At 40.1% G+C, this 23,750-nt stretch overlaps 1 protein-coding gene and 1 pseudogene across 1 annotated transcript in view; one reads left to right on the top strand and one right to left on the bottom strand.

Moving 5' to 3' along the window:
* CSMD3 (CUB and Sushi multiple domains 3) overlaps positions 1–23,750 on the bottom strand; it is a 1,852,015-nt gene that overhangs the window by 1,005,483 nt on the left and 822,782 nt on the right. The gene's annotated exons all lie outside the window — the stretch shown is intronic.
* Positions 21,316–21,880, top strand: LOC117355094 (annotated as a pseudogene).

The following is a 23,750-nucleotide window of genomic DNA, read 5'->3' as shown; positions in this document are numbered from 1 at the left end:
GCCTCAAAATTTTGTGTTAGTTTATATTTTTGTTTTACTGAATTGCAATTTTATATGATTTTATATGTGATTGTTGTTACCCACAGAAAATTGTTTATACTGCTAAATATAAAACTAATCTCTCAGATTGTGTTTAATTCTTGGATTGGAGGGAAGAGATCTGTAGAAAGTGAGAGGGTTAGATAATTTATGATGATTTTTCTTAACACTTTATCAGTTTTTGTACATTAATGATACGATCCTTGTCCTTCAGTTTAGTAGAAACTTTATTTTTTCTAGCATCCAATCAAATATTTTTTTCTGTACTACTGTCACTGCTAAAACTTTGATCATATTCTGTTAGATATAAATATTTCAATTCAGAATTCTAATAACTACAGTCAAACCTCGGTTTACGAGTAACGCAGTTTGCAAGTGTTTTGCAAGACGAGCAAAATACTCGAGCAAACTGTAACTCGCAAACCGAGCATTGACTCGATTTGCGAGCCCCCACCCGAGCGCGGAAACCGGCAGTATTGCTCCCCCCGAGGCCACCGGCGCTGCTCCCTCCCTTCACGATTGTCTCCTCCCCATCTACAGACCGGCCCCTGTCCTTACCCGTGTGCCGCCGGAGTTAGAAATGGCCTGCCGCCAGTCTGCTGCTGAGCCTTGAACATCTGCACATGCTCATAGCTTCTGGATCTCACCCTCACCGAGATTCTCATGAGTCTCGAGATCTCATGAGAATCTCTGAGAGGGTGAGATCCAGAAGGCCTGAGCATGCGCATTGCTCAAGGCTCAGCAGCAGACCTGCGGCAGGCACTTTCTATCACTGGCGGCACGGGGGTAAGGACAGGGCCAGTCGGAGAAGGGTGGGGAGGAGGCAATAGCAGCGCCGGTGGCCTCGGGTGGAGCATGGGAGTCAGGGTGCGTCCAGCAGGAGTGAGCCAGCACCTGAGAGTCCTGGCAGAGGGGGTAGTGGCATCCGGGGAGGGGGGCAGCATCCGGGAGTGGCAGGGCCAATGGTGCATAGTCGGGCTCGGTGGCGGTTTGCTTACAGCCAGCACTCTGGCTTCCCTCCAGCACTCGACTTCCCTCCAGACTCTCCGACTCCTCCAATCTTGTTAGCCACTAAATGGCTTAACAAAATGGATCACTCAATCTATCTAACTATCCCGTCTTTGTTACTCCCCATACTAAATTCCTCTGCTCTGCCTTATCGAACACTGCAGTATGTATCACCGCCGTATGTAACACTGCTGTATGTAATATCGCTGTATGTAACTTACAACAAATGTAACTTCACTGCAAATGTACAATCTCTTCATCTGTTAACCCTTTCAGGACCAAGGGACATATTTGTCCCATAACTTTAAAATCCTATAAATTTTGATTGGGATAGTCTACAGTTCTAAATTTGATATGTACGGATTCCATAGGATACTGCCTTTATGTAAACAAACTGGTTCCGACATTCATTCATTAGCGTCGTTGCCAGATTGACGAGAAGATTCACTTGCCACACTGTCCATAAGCCAGAAGTGTGATTTTTTTAAATAAAAATAATGATATTGCACAAAAAAAATCAATTTTTTGGCATCTGCAAGCCCTTTTTACCATAAAAATGTCATCAAAACCACAAAAATTGGCCTACGATCCTTATGGTCCTGAAAGGGTTAACCGCATAGAACTTCCATGGTAATGCGATATACAAGAATAAAGTTATTATTATTATTATTATTATCACCACCCGCACAACCCACAGTGAGAGGCAGCAAACATAGTAACATAGTAGATGACGGCAGATAAAGACCCGAATGGTCCATCCAGTCTGCCCAACCTGATTCAATTTAAATTTTTTTTTATTTTTTTTTTTATTTTTCTTCTTAGCTATTTCTGGGCAAGAATCCAAAGCTTTACCCGGTACTGTGCTTGGGTTCCAACTGCCAAAATCTCTGTTAAGACTTACTCCAGCCCATCTACACCCTCATTAGTGAGGCAGCGAACAGCAGCAGAGGAGGAGCCGCGTGGATAGGTCTGTGGCAGAGGCAGCAGTGGAGGTTTTAGGGATGTGGAACAAATTGTTCTAGTTTACACTAACTCTTATGGGAAAAGTTTCTTTGATATACAAGTGTTTTGGTTTACGAGAATGCTTCTGGAACGAATTATGCTTGTAAACCAAGGTACCACTGTATATTAATTTTTTTTTAAATCACATTTCATATATACATTTCACACGAAAAGTAAAGAAAAGGAATCATACAAATCATGAAAACAAAATGAAATAAGATTTCCAACGTTAGAGTATTCCTTTCTAGCCCACAAAAATGAAAAAAAACTTGCTTAAATTTCAAACATATAGGGCTCCTTTTACGAAGTCGCGTTAGCGGCTTTATCGCACACAGCTTTTTAGTGCACGCTAACCCCCGCGCTAGCTGAAAAACTACCGCCTGCTCAAGAGGAGGTGGTAGTGGCTAGCAAGGCCAGCAATTTGCGCGCATGCATGTTAGTCTATGGACATGTTAGCATGCGCTAATCGGTTAGCGCACCTTAGTAAAAGAGGGGGTTAATGTACTCATTCATTCACTCACTTGTGATAAGCCGCTTAGATTACTGTAACTCTCTCTACAAAGGTATCAAGATTAAAGATTGTAAACGACTTTAACTCATTCAGAATACTGCAATTAAATGTATCATTGGTCATTGTAAATCTGATCATGCTACTCCTTTATTAAATGCCACCCATTGGCTATTTATAACCTATAAAATTTTATTATCAGTGTTTAAAATTTGTGCTGCAGAAACTTCTTTATACTTAAGCAGATTTTTAACCCTTTATTATGCATCTCAAACTTACCCCCTCTTTTACTAAGGTGTGCTAATCAATTTAGGCATGCTAAACGCTAACGTGTCCATAGACCAGTGTTTTTCAACCGCTGTTCCGCGGCACACTAGTGTGCCGCGAGATGTTGCCTGGTGTGCCGCAGGGCCGCCGGGCCCGGAGCTGACAGGGGGCCCGAGGCAGGGGCGCCAGTAGCTCACCAAGGCAAAGTGAGTCGATCACCCAGGACTCACTTTGTCTTGGCGATCTAATCTATCGAGCTGATAAGTCTTCTTCTCCCCGACGTCAATTCTACAGTTGGAGAGGAAGTTCGGGCCAGCCAATCGCTGCCTGGCTGGGCGGAACTTCCTTTCCGATTGTAGAATTGACGTCAGGGAGAGCATGCGTCGGCGTCGGCTTTGGGGCCTGTTATCCATTGGTGGGTCCTGTTCCCCGATGGCAGCGGCAGTGGCAGTGGCTTGGGGAACGGCAGGGAGAAAGAAAGAAAGGGGGCAGGCAGGGAAACAGAAGGAAAGAAGAGAAACAGAAAAAAAGAAAGAAAGGTCAGGGAGAGAGGAAGAAAAAGTTGGGGGAGGGAATGAGGTGTGGAGGAGAGAAAGCATACAGGCTGATAGAAGGGAAGAAAGATTGGATGCACAGTCAGAAGAAGAAAGTGCAACCAGAAATCACCAGACAAGGTAGGAAAAATGATTTTATTTTAAATTTAGCAAAGTGGAGGCAGTATTACCACAGTTTTCAAAGGAATTTGCCCAAATAACTTAATAGTTAACTGGGTAAATTCCCAGAGATGAAAACTTCCCTTCACTTACTATGCACAGTTCTGAATTTATATCTGCTGTCTATATTTTACAACATGGTCACCTTTTACTAAACCGCAATAGTGGTTTTTAGCGCAGGGAGCCTATGAGCGTCAAGAGCAGCGCTGGGCATTCAGCGCAGCTCCCTGCGCTAAAAACTGCTATTGTGGTTTAATAAAAAGGATGGATGGTATATTTGTCTATTTTTGTATGCTATAAAAACCAAATACAGAGAGAGACTGAGAGCTGTTGACGAAGAGCTACGTGTGTGTCTTTCTTCGATTCCAGCCAGAATATCAGCTTTGTGTTCAGCCAAACAGGCCCAGGTTTCGCACTGAATAAAGTATTTTATAATTTTTATTTCGTAATAAAGTAATTATAAAATACTTTCTTTGTGTTTATTTGATTCCTATTCAAGAGAATTACTTTATATATAGTCAATATAGGCAGAGAGTTAAATTTTTTAACATTTTCTAATGGTGGTGTGCCTCGTGATTTTTTTCATGAAACAAGTGTGCCTTTGCCCAAAAAAGGTTGAAAAACACTGCCATAGACTAACATGCATGTCTTAGCGTTTAGTGCACACTAAATTGATTAGCACACCTTAGTAAAAGAGGGGGTCAGATTCATTGATGAAAATCATCTAATTTTTCCTTCTTTTTGACAAATGATATTCAATACTAATCGTTGTTCCATTTTTTTCTCTACAAGGACCTTAACTCTGGAATCATCTACCAACTCACTTAAGACTTCTAAAATCTTTAATGCAATTTAAGAAAGAACTTAAAACATTTATTTTTACTGTAGCTTGGTCATCAAGTTGTTGGCTGGGTATAACCAGCTGTACAGGACCTTTTGCATCTTCCCTTCCCCCCTTTTCTATATTTTTTCCTCACTGTCATGCATTGTCTTAACACAATCTTTTTTCTTTCTTTTTTAATTGTAAGCCGCTTAGATATTTAACTTATGGATCTGGAATGGCCAAGTTGTCGTCCTCTCGCCCCCTTCTAATCCATCACCCACCCCATGATTACTAAACCCTCCCATCACTGTACTCACGCTATTATATCCTCAGCAATAATGTTATTGATAAATAAAACACAGACACTTTATTGATGGTAAAATTCAGGCCGCAGCTTTGTTTATTGGGTCAACCAATAAGCAATGAACAATTGCTTCACCCCGAGCTACAAGACATTGCAATTTTACAGAAATCACAACTGTATTCCCCTTACCCTGCCGTATCAGCAAGAGCCTAGGGGGTGGCATGAATCTCCATGCCCCTCTTCCGTGCCACGGGCCTCAAGACATATTCGCTCACTTGAGCTCCCTTCCCCTTAACCACTCATCCCCAGATGAGCCTAGGGGTGTAGGCATGGACCACCATGCCCCTCCCCTTACAGGGTCACCTGACCCGCGGCCTCACCACTCATCTGAGCTGACTGCCAAATACCCGCTCATCTTCTGATGAGCGAAGACCTTGTAGCTCGGGTTACCGCCGCTGCGACAACCCTAAGCCCCCCAAATTACCTGAGCGAATCCTATATCCTAAGGGGAGGGTGGGCGGGAAAGTTGCCTCCAACGGACAGGGATGCACGCTGTTCCCCGGAGGCATGCGATCCCCCAGCACTCCTCCCATCATGCCCTACTTCCCGTTGCTCCACCCCTCCCTTCGAGGTGGGAAACCAAGTCCCTCCCTCCTACCTCCTATCCTGTTACCTCCTCTCATGCCCTTGCAACTGTCTCCACATGGGCGACTACTTGGGCCATCCAGCCCATTGTTATAGTCGCCCATCGAGACAAGCTCTTGGGCTCTTTTTTATGATAGGGAGGATATCAAGACTGAAATAAATGTGGAAACTTGGATCACCTAGAAATTCTATGAACATCAGAGCAGCGTCAGAGCATTTAGTGCTCCAGATCGCTGAAAAAGCAAACAATTGGTATTTTCTGATATCTGAATTATATTTTGCTGTGTTTTAGTGTAGTATGAACAGGTAATAATGCAAATGTTTTAATGCTTGGCAGGGCCTTTTGCACACAGTTGCTAAGTACAAAATCATAGCCAGTGGGCTCAGTCCTGGGTCCATTCCTTTTTAACATATTCATAAGAGACTTGACCCGAGGGCTTCAGGGTAAAGTAACACTATTTACCGATGACGCCAAACTATGTAATAGAGTAAGTGAAAGCAATCTACAGGATAGTATGACGCAGGATCTGATCAAGTTGGAAAACTGGTCCTCGACATGGCAGCTGGGCTTCAACGCTAAGAAATGTAAGGTCATGCATCTCGGCAGTGGAAATCCATGCAAAACTTACACCTTAAATAGAGAAACACTAGCTAGAACTTCAGAAGAACGGGACTTGGGAGTAATCATCAGTGCAGACATGAAGGCTGCCAAACAAGTAGAGAAGGCCTCATCCAAGGCAAGGCAAATGATGGGATGTATCAATAGAAGCTTCATTAGCCGCAAACTTGAAGTCATAATGCCACTGTACAGAACCATGGTGAGACCTCATCTGGAATACTGTGTGCAATTCTGGAGGCCACATTACCGTTGAGTCGGTTCAACGGATGGCCACTAGGATGATCTCCGGGCTCAAGGGTCTCTCATACGAAGAAAGACTAAACAAATTGCAGCTCTACACTCTAGAGGAATGCAGGGAAAGGGGAGACATGATTGAGACATTTAAATACATCACAGGTCGTGTCGAGGTGGAAGATGACATCTTCTTTCCTAAAGGACCCTCGGTCACAAGGGGGCACCCGCTCAAACTCAGAGGAGGGAAATTTAATGGTGACACCAGGAAGTATTTCTTCACAGAAAGGGTAGTAGATCACTGAAACAAGCTTACAGTGCAGGTGATCAAGGCCACCAGCGTGCTTGACTTTAAGAATAAATGGAACATCCACGTGGGATCCCTACGAGGGTCGAGTTAAGGAACTAGGTCATTAGCACTCAGACTTAATGGGGTAGGTCAGTAGAGTGGGCAGACTTGATGGGCTATAGCCCTTTTCTGCTGTCATCTTTCTATGTTTCTATGTAGAAAATTCTACCATGGCTTAGTAAAAGGGAAGGTTAGTAAAAGGGCTTCATTGATTTTTTAAAGTTATTGTGATTAGTCATTATTATCCTTGTCTGAAGAAGAACCTCTTTTTGGATTTATTTTTTTTATTCATTTAGGACCATATTCTATGAAGGATTCTAAGTTCGGAATATGCAGGTAATTTATTTATTTATTTATTTTAATTGACTTAATCAGTGTGGTAACTGAAAGCATCGGTTTCCAAACAATAAGTTCAAGTTTATTATTAAATTTGATTAATCACCTATTCAAAATTCTAGGTGATGTACAAATAAGTAAAATTACAGAGTTAGGGGAAACAGACATAACTAACAAAAAAAGACTAAGTCTACTAAACATGATAAAAAAACAACTTATACAAACATATTAAAACATGAGGAGAGGCTAGGAAAGAAATACAATCTGATTATAAAGAAAAAACAATTAAGGTTAAAAACGATAGGAAAGGGAAAGAAAAAACCAAAAATTTTGGGAAGATAAAAATTACAAAAAGAGTATAAGCAATTCATTTATTCATTGAATGCATCTTTAAAAAGAAAACTCTTAAGTTAAAAAAAAAACAACAACAAAAGATTAAACAATTTAAGAGTTTGGCACCAAACCCTTAGTACACTTAGCAATGCCTAAGTGGAGGTTTCCTCTCACACCTAAAGATGCCTAACTATGCCTATCAGAAAAGGTAGGTGTGGATAGGGGCGTAAAATAGGCATGGTTGAGTTAGGCATCCGCACAAAAGGAAGTGAGTTTTCTGTCCTGTTAGACTTTTTAGTGTTTACTGAGTTAGGCATCCAACATAGGTGCTACCAAATTAGCTGAGTGAAAAGCTGGCCTAATACAGCGACACCTATGTCTAAGATGCCTAGTGATGCTTATGTTTACTTAGGCACCACTAGGCATGATTCTATATACAGCGCAAAGCGGTTGATTGACAATTGTGACAAACAGTTGCTAGGCACCATTTATAGAATCTACGCTTTAGAGACTTCGTTTACCACTCAAGCTGACAATACATAAGTAAACGGTTTAAAACCTAAAAAAAAGAAAGAAACTCGAAAGATAAAATCAATCAAACCTATAAAATAAAGTCAACCAGACAATGGAAAAGGAGAGAAAAGGGCTAGGTAAGAGTAATATAATTAAGTGGGAATTTTAGAAAACAGAAACGTGGAGGGGCATAATCGAAAGAAACGTCTAAGTCTGTTTTGGGCCTAAGTCGCTAGTTCACCCAAAGTCGTCAGTGTCTAAAGTCCATTCTCGAAAAATACATCTAAAACATTTTGTTTATCGAGAGTCGCCTAACTGTACATCCAGCTGTTTGATCGCCCAGACCACTAAGTTGTCTGTCTTTATACCCCATTCTTATCCAAAAATTTGTCCAAGTCAAAAACGCCTAGAAAAGGGCCTTTTGGGCATGGGAGGGGCCAGCAAAGTAATGGACTGTACACTAGACATGGCAACAGAGTAATGGAGTACCTTACAGGGCACTGCTGCAAACTTCACAAAAAGGGTGCCACATTAACATTTCACCATAACTAGGTCATTGGTGATTCCCCTAAAACACCCCCATAACCTACAAGAACCATCTGTCTACCACCCCAAAAGTCCTCACGGCTGCAGGTGGCACCTATATGGCAGTACAGTAAGATTTGGGAGGTGCACATGTTCTACCATAAATGCAGTGATTAGAGTGACTTATGGGCCTGAGTCCTCCTCTCTAAGGTTCACTAGCCCACCCCCCACACTACTTAAGCCATTTCTGTGCTGCTATACTAGGCTTTGTTATGCCCGGTGCTGATGTTCTGGAGGCAGGTATGTACGTTTTTATTCCGATTTTTATGGTGTTAGGGGGGGGATCAGGGATCACTGGAGCAGTGTATGGGGGTCTGTAGTGCTTTTCTGGTCACTTTGGATACCTTTTTGGCACTTTGACCTGGTTTTATATGGCCTAAGTCACAAGATATAAGTTCCGTCCAGGCAGCCTCGTTAAACTTTTGGTTATACTTGCAGTGCGACTAAGGCCCTCTTTTACTAAGGTGTGTTAACCAATTAGCGTGCGCTAATCGATTTAGAGCAAGCTAAATGCTAACACTTGCATGTTAGTCTATGGATGGGTTAGCATTTAGAGCGTGTGCTAATTTGATTAGTGCACACTAATTGGTTAGCGCACCTTAGTAAAAGAGGGGGTAAGTTTAGATCAGCCCACATCTTGCCCAAATTCTGCCCTCACCACTCCTCCTAAAATGCCCCTTTTAGCTCTGGTCATACAGCATCATTATAAAGGCCTAAGTTGCTTTTAGATTCATCTAAAACCCGTTTTGATTATCAGAATTTGGACGACTTGTCTTACTGATCGTCCAAATGCCGATTTAGACCAGTTTTTAGACGCATTTCCATTTCAATTATGAGCCCCATAGTGTCATAGGAAGTTAGCCTTCAAATTGAAATATTGTAGCCTGAATAAAGTACTTATTATTATTATTATTATTATCATAAATAGTGCTAGCAGGTTACACTCAGGAACCACGTGCTAACTATGGGCTAGGTGTGTGCTGCCCATACAATAAAAAAATGCATTTTAATATTTAGTTTGGGGGCATGTTAGGGGTGGAGAGTAGGCATGCTTTTCACTAATTGGTTAACGTTAGTACTGGTGTACCTGACTAATTAGTACAGGATTGGCACGGGAGTTCTTACTCCTTACAAAATAGGTGATTGTAAGGGCTCATATGCTAATAATGGTCATGCACTAATTTTGAAGTTAGCATGTAGCCATTAATAGGGAAAGCCAAATTGCGACCATTTCAGAATTACACTAAGGGCTCCCTTTATGACGGTGCATTAGCCGAAAAACTACTGCCTGCTCAAGAGGAGGCGGTAGCGGCTAGCGTGTGGCATTTTAGCACGTACTATTCCGCGTGTTAAGGCCCTAACGCACCTTCGAAAAAGGAGCCCTAAGTGTGTAGGTAATCCACACACTAAAAACAGCATAGGCCACTCTTTAGCACAACTTAATAAAATGACCCTTTAGTTTTTTTCTGTGATGTTGTCCCCGTTATGGTGGTAAATATTTATAAAATTTAAAAAATAAATGGAAAGGAAATTATTCCAGAAAAATAAACTACACAGTCACACCTGATAAGTTATACAGATGTATGTATCTACATACTTCTGAAATTTCTAAAGTGCACATTTCTGAGCCTACTCCACAGCAGGCAGAAGTAAATGAAAAATGACACTATACATATATATTTGTTCACATATAAGGCAGACAGTTCTATAAAATTATGTTTTTGTGGGTAAAGCACTGTTTTATTTATGGAATAAGTTTTGAAAATAACCGTTTGGAGGGTGCATCAGATTTGTCTAGAGTGTACATCAAAAGTTTCCATATTAAAAAGAGGTGATTCTTATTGTGTGCGTCTATCATCTGAGGACTGTTTTTGCCTTTTGATCCTCTGAATTTGCTTGGAATTGTGGTGGCTGATGTGCCATTTACATCAGGCACCCAGAGAAACAGCATGAGACGTCATTGGGAACCTTCGGCTCCTTTAGAAAAAGCCACTGCTTCTGCAGCACATGGCTGCAGGTGAATGGAAAAAGGGGCATGCCCTAAGGGGCATGCTAAGCCCCTTGGGAGCCACAAGAAGCCACAATTGATTAGTCTTGGAAGTTCATACAGGTATTTCTTTTCTAGAATGGGTAAACATAAAGGTAAAACTAAGGTCTCTTCTCCTTTGACTATAGGTCAGCATTTCACTATTCCCAGTGTGGCTTCTCCACAAGCTCCAGTTGTTAATGTCCTCAGGAATATCTTTCAGCCCTATAGATCATACACCTCCATTCCCTCCTCTTTTTCCAGTTGAATTAAGTCCTAGGGTAGGTCCTATTATAGCTTTACCAAATATTCCAGAATTTCAGATGCAGTCAATGATTACATATAGTTCTATGCCAAAGAGTTATCCTATGTTGGTAAATGGTTCTGAAGATCATGGATCGGTGAAGGTACCACAGGAAATTTCCTTGAAAGATGTTTGGTTAATCAATATTAAGATGGAGGGTTTGTTAAAATCAGTTATTAATCAACATCAGGTTCTCTCACTGAGAGTTGTTGGTAAATTAGAAAATGTAGACTCCAATGTAAGGATCCTTGGCAAAAGATTTTCTATGGTTGAAATGCAGGTTTCTGCCTTGCAAGCTGCCTCCACATCATCAGTTAAAGATTCCCTTAGCTTACATTTAAAAGTTGAAAAGTTGGAGAATAATGCATGATCTAGAAACCTACGATTATTAAATTTCCCAATAACTCATTTATTATCTCCTGAAATTATTTTCAGGAAATATTGATTCAAAGATAATTTCTAATTGTTACTATATTCATCAAGCAAAAAAATTTCCAACAGATCAAGAGGTGGATCAACTCATTACAACAGAATTTGATCTTACAGGTTTCTTAGAAGATTCTCAAGACGTAATTCAGAGTAGACCCACTCTGTTAATGGTATGCTCCACTGAAAGTGATAAGGCTTTAATATTGAAAACTTATTTCAAGTATAAAAATGCTGTGTTTTGTGGAGCAATAATTTTAATATTTTCGGATGTGGCCAAACTAACATAGGGCTCATTTTACGAAAGTGCATTGTGGCCTTAATGCGTGGAATAGTGCACGCTAAAATGCCATGTGCGCTAGCCACTACCGCCTCATCTGGAGCAGGCGGTAGTTTTTCGGGTAGCGTGCGCTATAGCGAGCACCAATCTGTTGCGTGTGCTAAAACGCTGGCACACCTTTGTAAAAGGAGCCCATAATTTAGACAGAAGGCCTTTTTGGCATTAAAGCCTGTTTGCTTTGGGGGCCACATATTTTTTGAAATTTTCTTGGAAATGTATATTGAAGTATCAAGATAAAGATTTTCTTTTTTTTGAGATCCATTACAGTTGGAACAATTTTTCAAACTACATGAAGGAGGAAAACCTTGATTTTTTTTTATTTTTTTTTTTGCTTTAGGAGGTTAATTAAATAAAAAAGACACAGTTTATTCTGAGATTATTTCCAATAATTTTCCTAAAAATATGTTATGAAATGTTTCCATATTAATGCATGAATGCCATAAATCATTAACATAGGATATAAGGTCAGAATATACAAAGAAGCATTTAAAATCATCTACATTTTTGCTTGTGAATGCCTTTGCCATAACACTGACTATACCAGCATTGTTTCTCATTAACTGTAAGAATTTAGCCTATATATTTGTATAGTTCTGGAAACAGACAAAGGACGTTATTCTGAAATCTCTGCATTCCCCTAGTATAATTTAGTTTTTATCTTTCCCCGTCTATCATAGTCACAGGTAGATCCCTTGAGTCTCTTCCTCATGTAAAATGTATTTTCCTTAAATCACACTGTTGCTCTTGCTATTTACAGTATATAATATCACTATGGGCTCCTTTTACTAAGGTGCGCCAGGGCTTTAACGCACGGAATAGTGCACACTACATTGCCGTGCGCGCTAGACCTTAACGCCAGCATTGAGCTGGCGTTAGTTCTAACCGCGTAGTGCACGGTGGAGCATGTGCTAATATCCAGCATGCGCTAAAAACGCTAGCACACATTAGTAAAAGGAGCCCTATATGATGTAATTAAGGACAAAATGTTTCTATAGACATTCTAGAATTAATTGTCCACATGTTTTTAATAATAAAGGCAATTGACAGTTTCAGAAAAAAAAACATTAACACACTCTTGCAGCTTACATATCAGGGCTGACTTTCTAAACTGTTATTTACTTCACTGTACATTATTATTAATACATAGAATACATTTTAATAAATAATGTAGATGTCATTTGCTGTGATAAATGTCATTTTAAGTGAATGTTATAGTATATGCTATACAAGGTGCTACCCAAAAGTTTGAGGAATGTGAACAGCACGTGCAAACTGGATATAGTATGCCCTTCCGCCGCTAGAGGTGTCTAGCAGTATGCTTTGTGAATCAGTGTGCCAATGGGGCGTGCAGCTGAGTGGCCATGTTTTATTCTGTGCAATTTTGTTCGGTTGTGTTTTAGTGACTCGGCAGATTTTGATATGATGGATTTTACTGAGCAAAGAATCTGCATCAAATTTTGTTTCAAACTTTAAAAAACTGCTGCAGAAACCCATCGTATGCTCCAGGAAGCCTTTGTAGATAATGCCATGTGCCAAAGCAAAACCTTTCTTTGTTCAAACCCTTCAAGGACAGATGAACATCTGTCCATGACAATGACCGTTCCGGATGACCATCAACAAGCACAACACAGGAAACCATAGCAAAAGTCTGTGAGACTATCATTGCAGATCGTAGGTCAGGGGTCCCCAAAGTCCCTCCTTGAGGGCTGAATCCAGTTGGGTTTTCAGGATTTCCCCGATTAATATGCATTGAAAGCAGTGCATGCACATAGATCTCATACATATTCATTGGGGAAATCCTAAAAACCCGGCCGGATTTGGCCCTCAAGGAGGGACTTTGAGGACCCCTGTCGTAGGTAAACTATCCATGATGTTTGTGAGACAGTAGGACAGTCAGTTCAACCAATTTTGTCGTCATCACTCGTTGTTCAACAATTCCTGACTTCCAGAAACATTACAATGATTACGCACCCTCCCTATTCACCTGATCTTGCCCCCTGTGATTATTTCCTATTCCCCAAAATTAAATTATGACTGAAAGGACGCTGTTTTAACACAACTGAAGAGATCTAGGCAGAATCACAGGAGGTCCTCAAGGCACTCACCCAAAATGACTTCCAAAGATGCATGGACTCATGGGAAAACACTGGGATCTCTGTATACATTCTAAAGGGGACTACTTTAGAGACGGTGGACACTAGGAATTTAGGTAAGCAGTAGGCATGTGCCTAGGGCCTGAAACTGAGGGAGGCCCGCTGAAGGAGGACGACTCACCTTGCCATTTTTTTTAAAACAGCAACGGCCCCCCTCCCGGCATCAACGGTAATGTTCCCCCCCATCGACGGCGATGCGGCCGGCTCTGTTACAGGAAGGTCACGTGATGACTGCGTCTGCCGGTCCATCCCCCTCCGACATCGGAGGGGGATGGACTGGCAGACGCAGTCATCGCAGGACCTTCTTGTAACAGATCTGGCCGAGTTCCATTGATGCGGGTGGGGCCCATTGCCGTTGATGGGGGGCATTGCCATTGATGCGGGGAGGGGCTGTTGCCGTTGATGCAGGGGATGGGGCAACCTGTTGCCATCAGCTGTTCTAATTCTGCTTTTAGGCTGCCTTTTGCAAAGGAGCTCAGAGGGTAGAGCCGGCAGCTGCAATGTTTGGAGGGGTAGAGAAAAAGGAGCATGGAAGGGTGGTGGAAGGAGAGAAAGGGGGCAGGATGGTATGGAATGGTGGTGGAAGGATAGTATGGAAGGATGGTGGGGCAACGTGGTATAGAAGGGTGGTGGAGGGAGAGAAAGGGGGCAGATGCTGATGGAATTTGTGTGCAAGGAAAGGGAAGAGAGATATAAGGGGGAAGGATACTGGATGCATTTGGATTGGAGGGAAAGAAAGGGGACAGATGCTGATGGAAGTGGGGGTAAAGGAGAGGAGAGAGTGAAATGCCAGACCACGGGGGTGTGGGAGAGGGAAGGGAAGGAGAGGAGAGGAAAGAGATGCCAGATCATTGGAGAAGGGAAGGGAAGAAGATGGATGCCACACCAATGGGGGGGGGGAGAGAGTTGGAAGGGAGAGGCAGACAATTTCTGGAAGAGGCATAGAAAGAGAGCAGATGCCATATGGAAGAGGCAGAGAGAGGGCAGACAGTGGATGGAAGGAAGAGAATGATAAGAAGATGAGGAAAGCAGAAATCAGACAACAAAGGTAGAAAAAATTTATATTTGTTTTATTTATTTATTTTTGCTTTGGGATAAGGTATTAGTGTAGCTGTATTGATAATCTTTTATTAATATAAAATGGAAATAAGATACTGTTTATTGAACTAATTTTAATACATTCTTTTATTAATTCAGAGACCATAACTCCTTTCCTCAGGTCAGGACAGGGATACTGTAACAGCAGTATAGTTTACTGATCTGAAGAAAGAGGTTTTAACCTTTGAAAGCTAAGTGAGAAATTTATTAGTCCAATAAAATGATGGGCACTAGATTTTCTTCCCGCCATGCCCCTTGCCTCCTACCCATATGCAAAATATAAATTAGTGGGCTTCCCAAAGCCCTGCCAGCTGAAGATCTCTTCATCTAGGAAGGAAGGAAGGGAGGATTTGTTCACAGATGTTTGGAGGTTGCATAGAAGAAAAACTGTACACTGGCACTGGTATGGTAATCTTTGTTGTTTGTTTTGAATTTTAAAATAAAATAAAGTAGAAATAAAGAAGTAAATAAGAAAATGGGTAAATACATGGGGTAGGGGCATGGTGGGGCTTGGGGCCCAGTATACTTGTGTGCCTGTAGGGGCCCTCGACAAATTAATCCTGCCCTGGATAAGCAATTTTTTTTTTTTTTAACAATTGAATTCCCCAAACTTTTGTGTAGCACCTCGCATAGGCCAGACTTTTTTTTACTATGGTTTAGTAAATTAAGCTTTGGGTTTTATAAATCATAACATACTCAGGATCCGATGGTAAAAAGGTTCCCGTGCTAGTAAGACTTGTTAAAGCAGTCTTACTGGCACTGAACCCATTGAGAATCCTATTTAAGTACATTACAAGGAGCTCATTAGTATTCCAATGAACTTTCCTTATGAAGCACAAAAGGGAGCTCCCCCCCAAAAAAAAACACACACACACACAAAAAAACAGCTAAACAGGCAGCTCCTATTCTTCCTGCCAGTTAATCTTGATCACGGCTCTGGAGCTACAATCAGCTAAGTGGCAAGGGATTCTCTGAAGCTGCTGATTGGCAGATTTGGGGAGTCCTGATGAGTTAGTTGATAGGGGATTCCCCTGTCGGCTGAGATGATCATGGTTCCAGAGCTGCAATCAAAATGAGTCAGCAGGAGGGAGAGCAGCAGCTGCAGCAGGAAATAAATGGATGGAGCTGACAGGGCTGGAGAGGGGAGGAGATGTGCCTAGCAATGCACTCTTCTGAGCAGGCGGCAGGCACAGTTCCTCCCCTTTTGAATTAAAGGAGAAAGTATCATTTAAGATTATTTTTAGATCCTGCTACCTGTCAACTTCTTATTCATTGATGTACTAATCGTGTTGGCACTGAAGACAATTTTAAATGAGTAGAAGCAAGGAAATGTAATTTTAATTTCTTGTTGAATACAATTTGTAATACTGCTAAATATAAAGCTAAAAGTATAGCAGCAGAGAAAAATCAAATCAAGTTTCAAGTTTATTTAATGTTTGATATAATCGCAATATCTAAATCCAATGCGATTTACAAAACTAAAAATATCAAAACAATTTCAACAAACATAGTATTAAAAACATTGTGCTTATAAAAATACTAAGAAAAAAAAATTAGGGGAAAGAAAAAATAAAATTGGATTAAATACAATGTAAAAATAAAATAAAAGGGTGGGTAGGACATGAAAAGGTTGGGGACGGTACCAACTTGATTTCTATTTAACAGTATTCCTTGTCCAGATAAGTTCTAAGAAAAAGTAAAATGATTAAACCAGAAAAAGGTCAGATAAAAGCATCCCTAAATAGCCAGCTTTTTAGTAAGCCTTTGAATTTAGCGAGTAGTTTTTCATCTCTAATATTGAGAGGTAGGGAATTCCAGATTTGGGGAGCTGTAACGGAGAAGATCGTGTCTCTCCTTGAATAAATAATTTTTAGTGAAGAAGTAACCAGCAGAGATTTTTCTTCTGATCTAAGAGATCTTGTAGGTGTGTATGGTATTAAAAATCTTTCTAAAAATACTGGAGCTTTATTTAGTAATATTTTATGTGTCAATAGAGCTATTTTATAAGTGATTCTATGATTAACCGGTAACCAGTGATTTTCCCTTAACAAAGGTGTTACATGTTCAAATTTTTTCTTATTCATGATAATTTTTATTGCGGTGTTTTGGAGAATTTTTAATCTACGCATTTATTTTAATGTAATCCCTTTGTACAGGGCGTTACAGTAGTCAATTTTAGAGATGATTAAAGAGTGTATTATAATATTTAGAGATGATTTATCGAGAAATGCAAAGAGCGATCTAATTAATCTCAATCTGTAGAAGCAAGTTCTTACCAATGAACTGATTTGATCATGGTAACTAAGCTTTTGGTCCAGTATGATCCCAATAATTTTTAGCTTAGTAACTACTTTAAGATTGGTCATATTTATGGTTATATTGGCTCCTAATTTTTGACCCTCCCTGCAAGGAAACAGCATAGCTTCTGTTTTGAAAGTGTTAAGGGCCAATTTATTTTCTTGCAACCATTTCGATATTTTAGAAAGTTTTTCGTTAATAATTGTAATATCACCGTTAACGTTGGCATCTATAGGATGTAACAACTGAACGTCATCTGCGTATGTATACAGAGTAAATCCAATTGATTGACAGAGTGTTAATAATGGTGCCAAGAATATGTTAAATAATAGAGGGGATAGTATTGAACCTTGCGGAATCCCAAAGTTCGTGGAGGGAATCCTTGCTGAAGAATTATTGAATATTACCTTGGGTGAACGATGGTAAAAATAAGATTTGAACCACTGAAGAACTACTTCTGATATTCCTATGGATCTTAGTCTATGTAAGAGAAGATGGTGGTCAATGGTGTCGAAAGCTGATGATAAATCTAAAGAAATAAGAAGAACAGATTGACGCTGATCCCAAAAATATAGTACAGAGGATGTCAAGCCAATTAGAGAGTGCTCTGTTGAATAAAATTGTCTAAATCCTGTTTGGTGTGGGTGTAATGCTCTGTCATTTGCTGGTAACATTTGGAAATCAGTGTATAAATTATGCTCATCTGTGCTTTTAATATCCAGAGTAACTTTTCTTAAATTGGGATTTGTTGTTTGTTTGGTTTTTATTTTTACTTTTTCTATATTATATTCTTGTTATATTCTACATTTATTCTTCTGAAGATCAATGCAAAGTTTTAAAATAATAATCATAAAAACCTCCCCAGTCAAAGTTCCTGGACTGTAGCATCTTTTTTTCCAGATTACATAATGTAATGTAATGTAATGTAATTTATTTCTTATATACCGCTACATCCGTTAGGTTCTAAGCGGTTTACAGAAAATATACATTAAGATTAGAAATAAGAAAGGTACTTGAAAAATTCCCTTACTGTCCCGAAGGCTCACAATCTAACTAAAGTACCTGGAGGGTAATAGAGAAGTGAAAAGTAGAGTTAGAGGAAAAATAAAAATAAAATAAACATTTTAACAAGACAGCAGAGGAGAGAAAGAGAATAGAAGCAGAAGGGGGAGCCGTTGAACAGTAGAATTCTGGAGAAATTTAAATGATAGAAATAGAACAAAACAAAGACAAAAGGCAAAACAATAGATAAGATTAAAGATAAATCATAAGCTGGAAAGAAAATAAAATAAAACTTTGTCTTCAATCCACGGTTTCAGCGTCAGTGATGAAGTGGAGCAAGTAAGTTTAGGAGGAGCGATTGACGTTTCCAGAAATGAGACATCTATGGAGCATATCCACCCATAGCATAAGAGGGAGTAACCTACTACTCTTTCTCATTAAATTAAGTATCTCTTTTTTTTTTCTCTAAGCTATTATTAGAAAATATAAAAAAAAGAAATTGAAATCAACAGAACCAGAGTTCAGGACTTGTCTTAGCAATTGTGGGGTGTGTGCAAACTAGTTTAGTGCCCTTCCACCAACCACCAATGCTCTATTTGAGTCTAGCCTTACCTGCGTATGTTCTGGTTCAGCAGGAACTTGTCTAACCTTGTCTTGAATCCCTGGAGGGTACTTTCCCCTATAACAGCCTCTGGAAGAGCGTTCCAGATTTCTACCACTCTCTTAACTGAAAAAAGGCCCCTTTAACCCTTTATGATATTTGTTCATGCATTTTGAGCTTTGAATCCAAATATACCCCTACCATTTTAATATATGGTGATACTGTTAAAGTCACATCCTGTACCTCCAAGTTTCTCATATTCAATATTACTTCATCATTCCCCACAATATAACCTGTCTTTTTCAAATTCAAGACTATTTTGTTTTCAAATAAAGACAACTTGTTAAGAAAAACTGATTAAAATATCAAAATGCTATCATAGGAAAACTAGTATTAAGCAATGAAAATAGGCAACTCATGTCTTCTTTGAGATTATGTCATATTCTGAGTCTCAAAATTCATAGGTTGTATAAGGACAATATAATTTTAATAGATACTTGGAAGACATTAAAATTTATTGATAATTTAACACCTATTCCAATTCATAAGTCAAATTGTCAGTCCCTTTGGCTGAACTCCAAGATTCAAATCGGCAGGTTAAAGATCATCTGAAAGCATTGGATGAAGGCAGGTATACACACTTTGGAGGATGTCATATTGGATGGTAAACTGCTTGACTTTTCACAATTGCAGCATAAATTTGGTCTTAATAAATCACAAAGTTTTAGATGGTTGCAGTTGAAGCAAGCCATTCAGGAGGGGTTCTCTGACTGGAAAAATCTTAAAACTCAATATAGTTTGCCGTTCCTGTGCTTCCAGACGGATTTCCTGGGTCATCAGGACACTCAGTGGTATAAATTGATATCTGGATTTTTGAATAAGAAACCAAAAATTGGTCTTCGTGACATTTGGAGCATTGAGATAAAGCATCAGATTACTGTGTCTCAATGGCCACAAATCTGGACTTGGAGGATGAGGTGTACGTTGTCGGCATCTATGAGACAAACTTGGTTTTTCTTGTTTCAAAGAGTATTTTGGACCCCAGTTTGTTTACAAAAATTAGACAGCTCTAAGTATACTAGATGCTGGCATTGTCATCTTGAAGCTGAGACATTAGATCATTTACTATTCTATTGTCCATTGATACATAGTTTTTGATAATCCATCTGGAGTCAAGTAAATAATTTACTGGAAAATCCGGTGGCATTATTGTATGATACTGTGTTATTTGGTACATCAATGAGAGCGAAGAGCCAAATATCTTCTAATAATAATAAACTATTACTTATTATGACAAGGATTGCAAAAAAAATTGGAAAAATTGGGATCGGCTGAGTTACAATTTTTGATGGAATTCTTTAAGCCACATCTTTAAAATGGAGCGTCCTATAGCTATTCAACAGGGGCATTTTAAGAAATTTAGGGATGTTTGGGAGCCATTAACAAAATACTGTAAAGAATGAATATTGCTTTTTCCCTTTAAACATACACGTCCAAGATGGGGGGGGGGATAATTTTTGCTTTCTTATAATTGAAGATAATTGTTGGGTATTTGGGGGGATATTTGATCTCAATTAGTTTCTAATTGCATATTAAGTGATCTTAAAGTGTAAAATGTTTTTATCTTGTATTGCACTTATTGAAAGTTTTAAAAATGAATAAAGAATTTATTAAAAAAAAAAAAAGAAGCAATGAAAATAACCAAGAACTATTTGGTTCAAGTCCATTACAATTAGGAGTTCCAATTCTCATAACATAGAGGAGAACATAGGAAAAATATTAATTTGCTAAGAAAAGATTCAGTTATGTTTGACATAAAGGAAACAGCTGGGAATTAAGTTATCAGAGAATGTATGAGGGGCCACTGAAAAGTTCTCAGCCCACCCAACAAAGTTGGGGCAGTCTCCATCGAGGGCTATACACTTAGTCCAGCAATTTTCCACCAAGATGCACCAGGCCGGCCCTAAGGCTCTGATTGGCTCAGGTTGTAAGACCCATCCTAGGGGAGGGTCCTTAGGCACCAGAGCCAATCAGGGCCTTAGACCCCAAATAGTGCATCCCAGGATTCACTGGGAAGGGGAAGAACCACCATTTTGAAGAGGTGGGCCTGCTGGCTAGAGGGAGTGGACATCACTCCTGCTGTCATTCAACTTAAAGGTACAGGGTGGCAGGGTGGTGGGGGATTGTCAGAAGAACCTGGCGGCCTGCCAGCAGCAGGGACTGGATATTCCTCCTGCCATCATTCAACTTAAAGGTAAGGGGGAGTGGGGGGTAGTCAGGTGGTTGTCAGTCATCATTTGTTATAACAACATTGAACAGTTTAGTGTCTTATAGAAATTTAATCACCTTACTCATTGTTCCAATTTCTAGATTATTTATAAATAAGTTAACTAGCACTGGTGCCAGAAGAGATCATAATCCACAACTGAACATTGCCTCCTATCCCTTGACTCTTTAATTTTCTCAGGAGCCTCTCATGAGGAACTTTATCAAAAGCTTTCTGAAAATCTAGATACACTACATCAACCAGCAGGTGTGCTGATCTAGGCAACTAACTTTAGGCATCATTTATAGAATCAGGGCCACAATGCCTACTTTTAAATAATATGTATAGGTATTCTCGGGGAAGAGCTCATGCCATGCTGGCCTAGGATTGGTCATCCTTTGACAGTTAGGGGATTATATGGCTGTAGCAAATCCCAGACTGCATGACAATGAAGGCTGCCTAGGCAAGCAAGAAAGAAAGAGCTGGAAGCAAGTAGCCTGCAGTAATTTTAATTGTGAAGAACAGGATGGGGAAGCAGAACAGCAAGCTCCGTCCTGAGGTGCTACAGGATCTTAGAGAAAATACCGAAATCACAGACCATGAGCTCCAAGAGCGGTATAAAGGCTTTCTGAAAGATTGCTCAACTGGGCATTTAACTGTTGAGGAATTCAAAAAGATATATGCAAATTTCTTCCCTTATGGAGATGCCTCAAAGTTTGCAGAGCATGTGTTTCACACTTTTGATACCAATGGTGATGGGACTATTGACTTACAGGAATTTATAATTGCATTGAGTGTCACATCCCAAGGAAAGCTTGAGCAGAAGCTGAAGTGGGCATTTAGTATGTATGACCTTGATGGGAATGGCTACGTGGTGAAATGCTAGAAATTGTGCAAGCTATATACAAGATGGTGTCATCGGTGATGAGGATGAATCTACTCCAGAAAAGCGGACAGACAAAATTTTCAGACAAATGGGCACAAACAATAATGGTAAACTTTCCCTTGAAGAATTTATTAAAGGTGCCTAGAGTGATCCCTCAATTGTGAGATTGTTACAATGTGACCCAAGCAGTGCGAGTCAGTTCTAATTTAAGCTCATCTGTCTGGACAATTGCAATGGAACACTGGCTTGTCTTTCAAGCTTTGCCTACTTAATCATTCCTCAACTGTTAGTGGATAATATTGTCGCTAGATTGTTTTCTATATGTCTTGGCAAAGACGGCCACCTCATTAAATTCATGTAACATTAAAAAAAATATATATCAGATCTTTCCATCTCTATTGCTGGCCCTTCCCCTTCCCCTGGTTCAAAAATAGTCCCTTCCTTTCTCCCTCCCACCCCTCTCTGCATTAGAACCTCTAAAGATAACCCTGGATGAGTGGGCAAAAGACTTGCCATTGATTGCAGGGCTTACAATGATGCCCTGGCAATCATATAAATCTTCTTGCTTATCTAACTCATTTAGGACCATATTCTATATATGATGCCTAAGTGTTTGGCGCTGAAAAGGACAGCGTTTAGCTTGATTCTGTAAAATACCTCTGAAGTTACACATAGTAAACTATGCCTAATATCTAGGCACATCCATTTAAGCCAATGAAAACCAGGCCTAAATACATGTGCCTGTACCTCCACTTTTTGCCTAGCCAACTCGTAGACTGTTTCGACCTGTGGTAGCTCTTTAGCTGTGGTCCGGTTCCTGAGGAAGGGGCCTTCGGCCCTGATACCGTGCCCGGTAAGGACCTGATTGGATCCAGGATTGATCTCTAAGAACTGGATTACGGTGAATCCTGCTACCATATGAGCTCCCTTGAATATGACTTTTACTTATCAAGCTAAGTACTTGGAGCTCAATTTTCATTGATTCTGCGACACGATTATGCCCCGGGTCTGCAGGTTCTGGCTTTATAGGGGTACCACAAGCCTTGTGAAATTATTGAACTTTTTGCACTTGATTATTAACACTTTATGGCACTTTTATTGCACGAATTGCACACGTGATACGCCTATGATGGTGTGCGGCTGGCGTACTGAAAGTTGCCGGCTCATTTGGAAGCATTAGCTCTGCTTTTGTAGCGGTGCGTGGAGCTTACAACCTCACACTGAGGGCGCTCACTTTCACTGATCAAATTTATTTAAATTTATTGAGAGAAAATTCAGTTATTCATCTTTCATAAGGCTTGTGGGACCATCAGGCAAACCCTACCTTTTGACTATTGTACCTTTGAAGGACCTTTTTCCTTTTGGGGGGATTTAAGTATATGACAGCGCACCCAACTTTTAGAAATGCCCATGACCACCCATGTTCCTCCCCTGCCCATGCCCCCTTTTGAGATTAATGCACTAGAATTTATGCACACTACTTTATGGAATGCACTTAGAAAGTTGTGCATGTAACTTCTAATCAGTGCCAATTATTACTTGTTAACTGCTGATTAGCTTGTTAAGCAATTAAGTTGTCCACACAAATTGGCAATGTGCACAGATTTGTGCATGAAATTTTGGTCACACTATACAGAATCAGGCCCTTAGGGTATAACTTTATAAAGAATGTGGCATACTTGATTAGAATACTGCCTGTATGGCACCTAAACATGATGGTGCATATGAGGTTGTGCTGAAAACTTCTCAGCTCAACCAGCCAACTTCCTAAATTCTGAGCGTTATTTTGCCACTGTAGCTGAAAAGAGTGTTATCTTATTTTGTTAAGTGCCAATTTGCAGAAACAAAATTCTAAGGGAAAATTAGATGCACATCTCCCTTGAGTGATATGAGGACTAAAACTATGCCAGGGTACACCTGGTGGGTCCTCTGCGTGTGCAGATCACCGGACTTGATGGACCCAGGGTCTGATCCGGAGATGACAATTCTTATGTTCTATGTTTTGACATTGCTTCAGATCTCCGACTGAACCATGTCTACGTCATTCTCTTCTTGTTTGGGCTGAGAACTTTTCA

The sequence above is a fragment of the Geotrypetes seraphini genome, chromosome 2 (assembly GCF_902459505.1).
Source record: "Geotrypetes seraphini chromosome 2, aGeoSer1.1, whole genome shotgun sequence".
NCBI classification, from domain to species: Eukaryota; Metazoa; Chordata; class Amphibia; order Gymnophiona; family Dermophiidae; genus Geotrypetes; species Geotrypetes seraphini.
The sequence above is the reverse complement of the archived record's forward strand: the minus strand, read 5'-3'. Positions and strand labels throughout refer to the sequence as shown.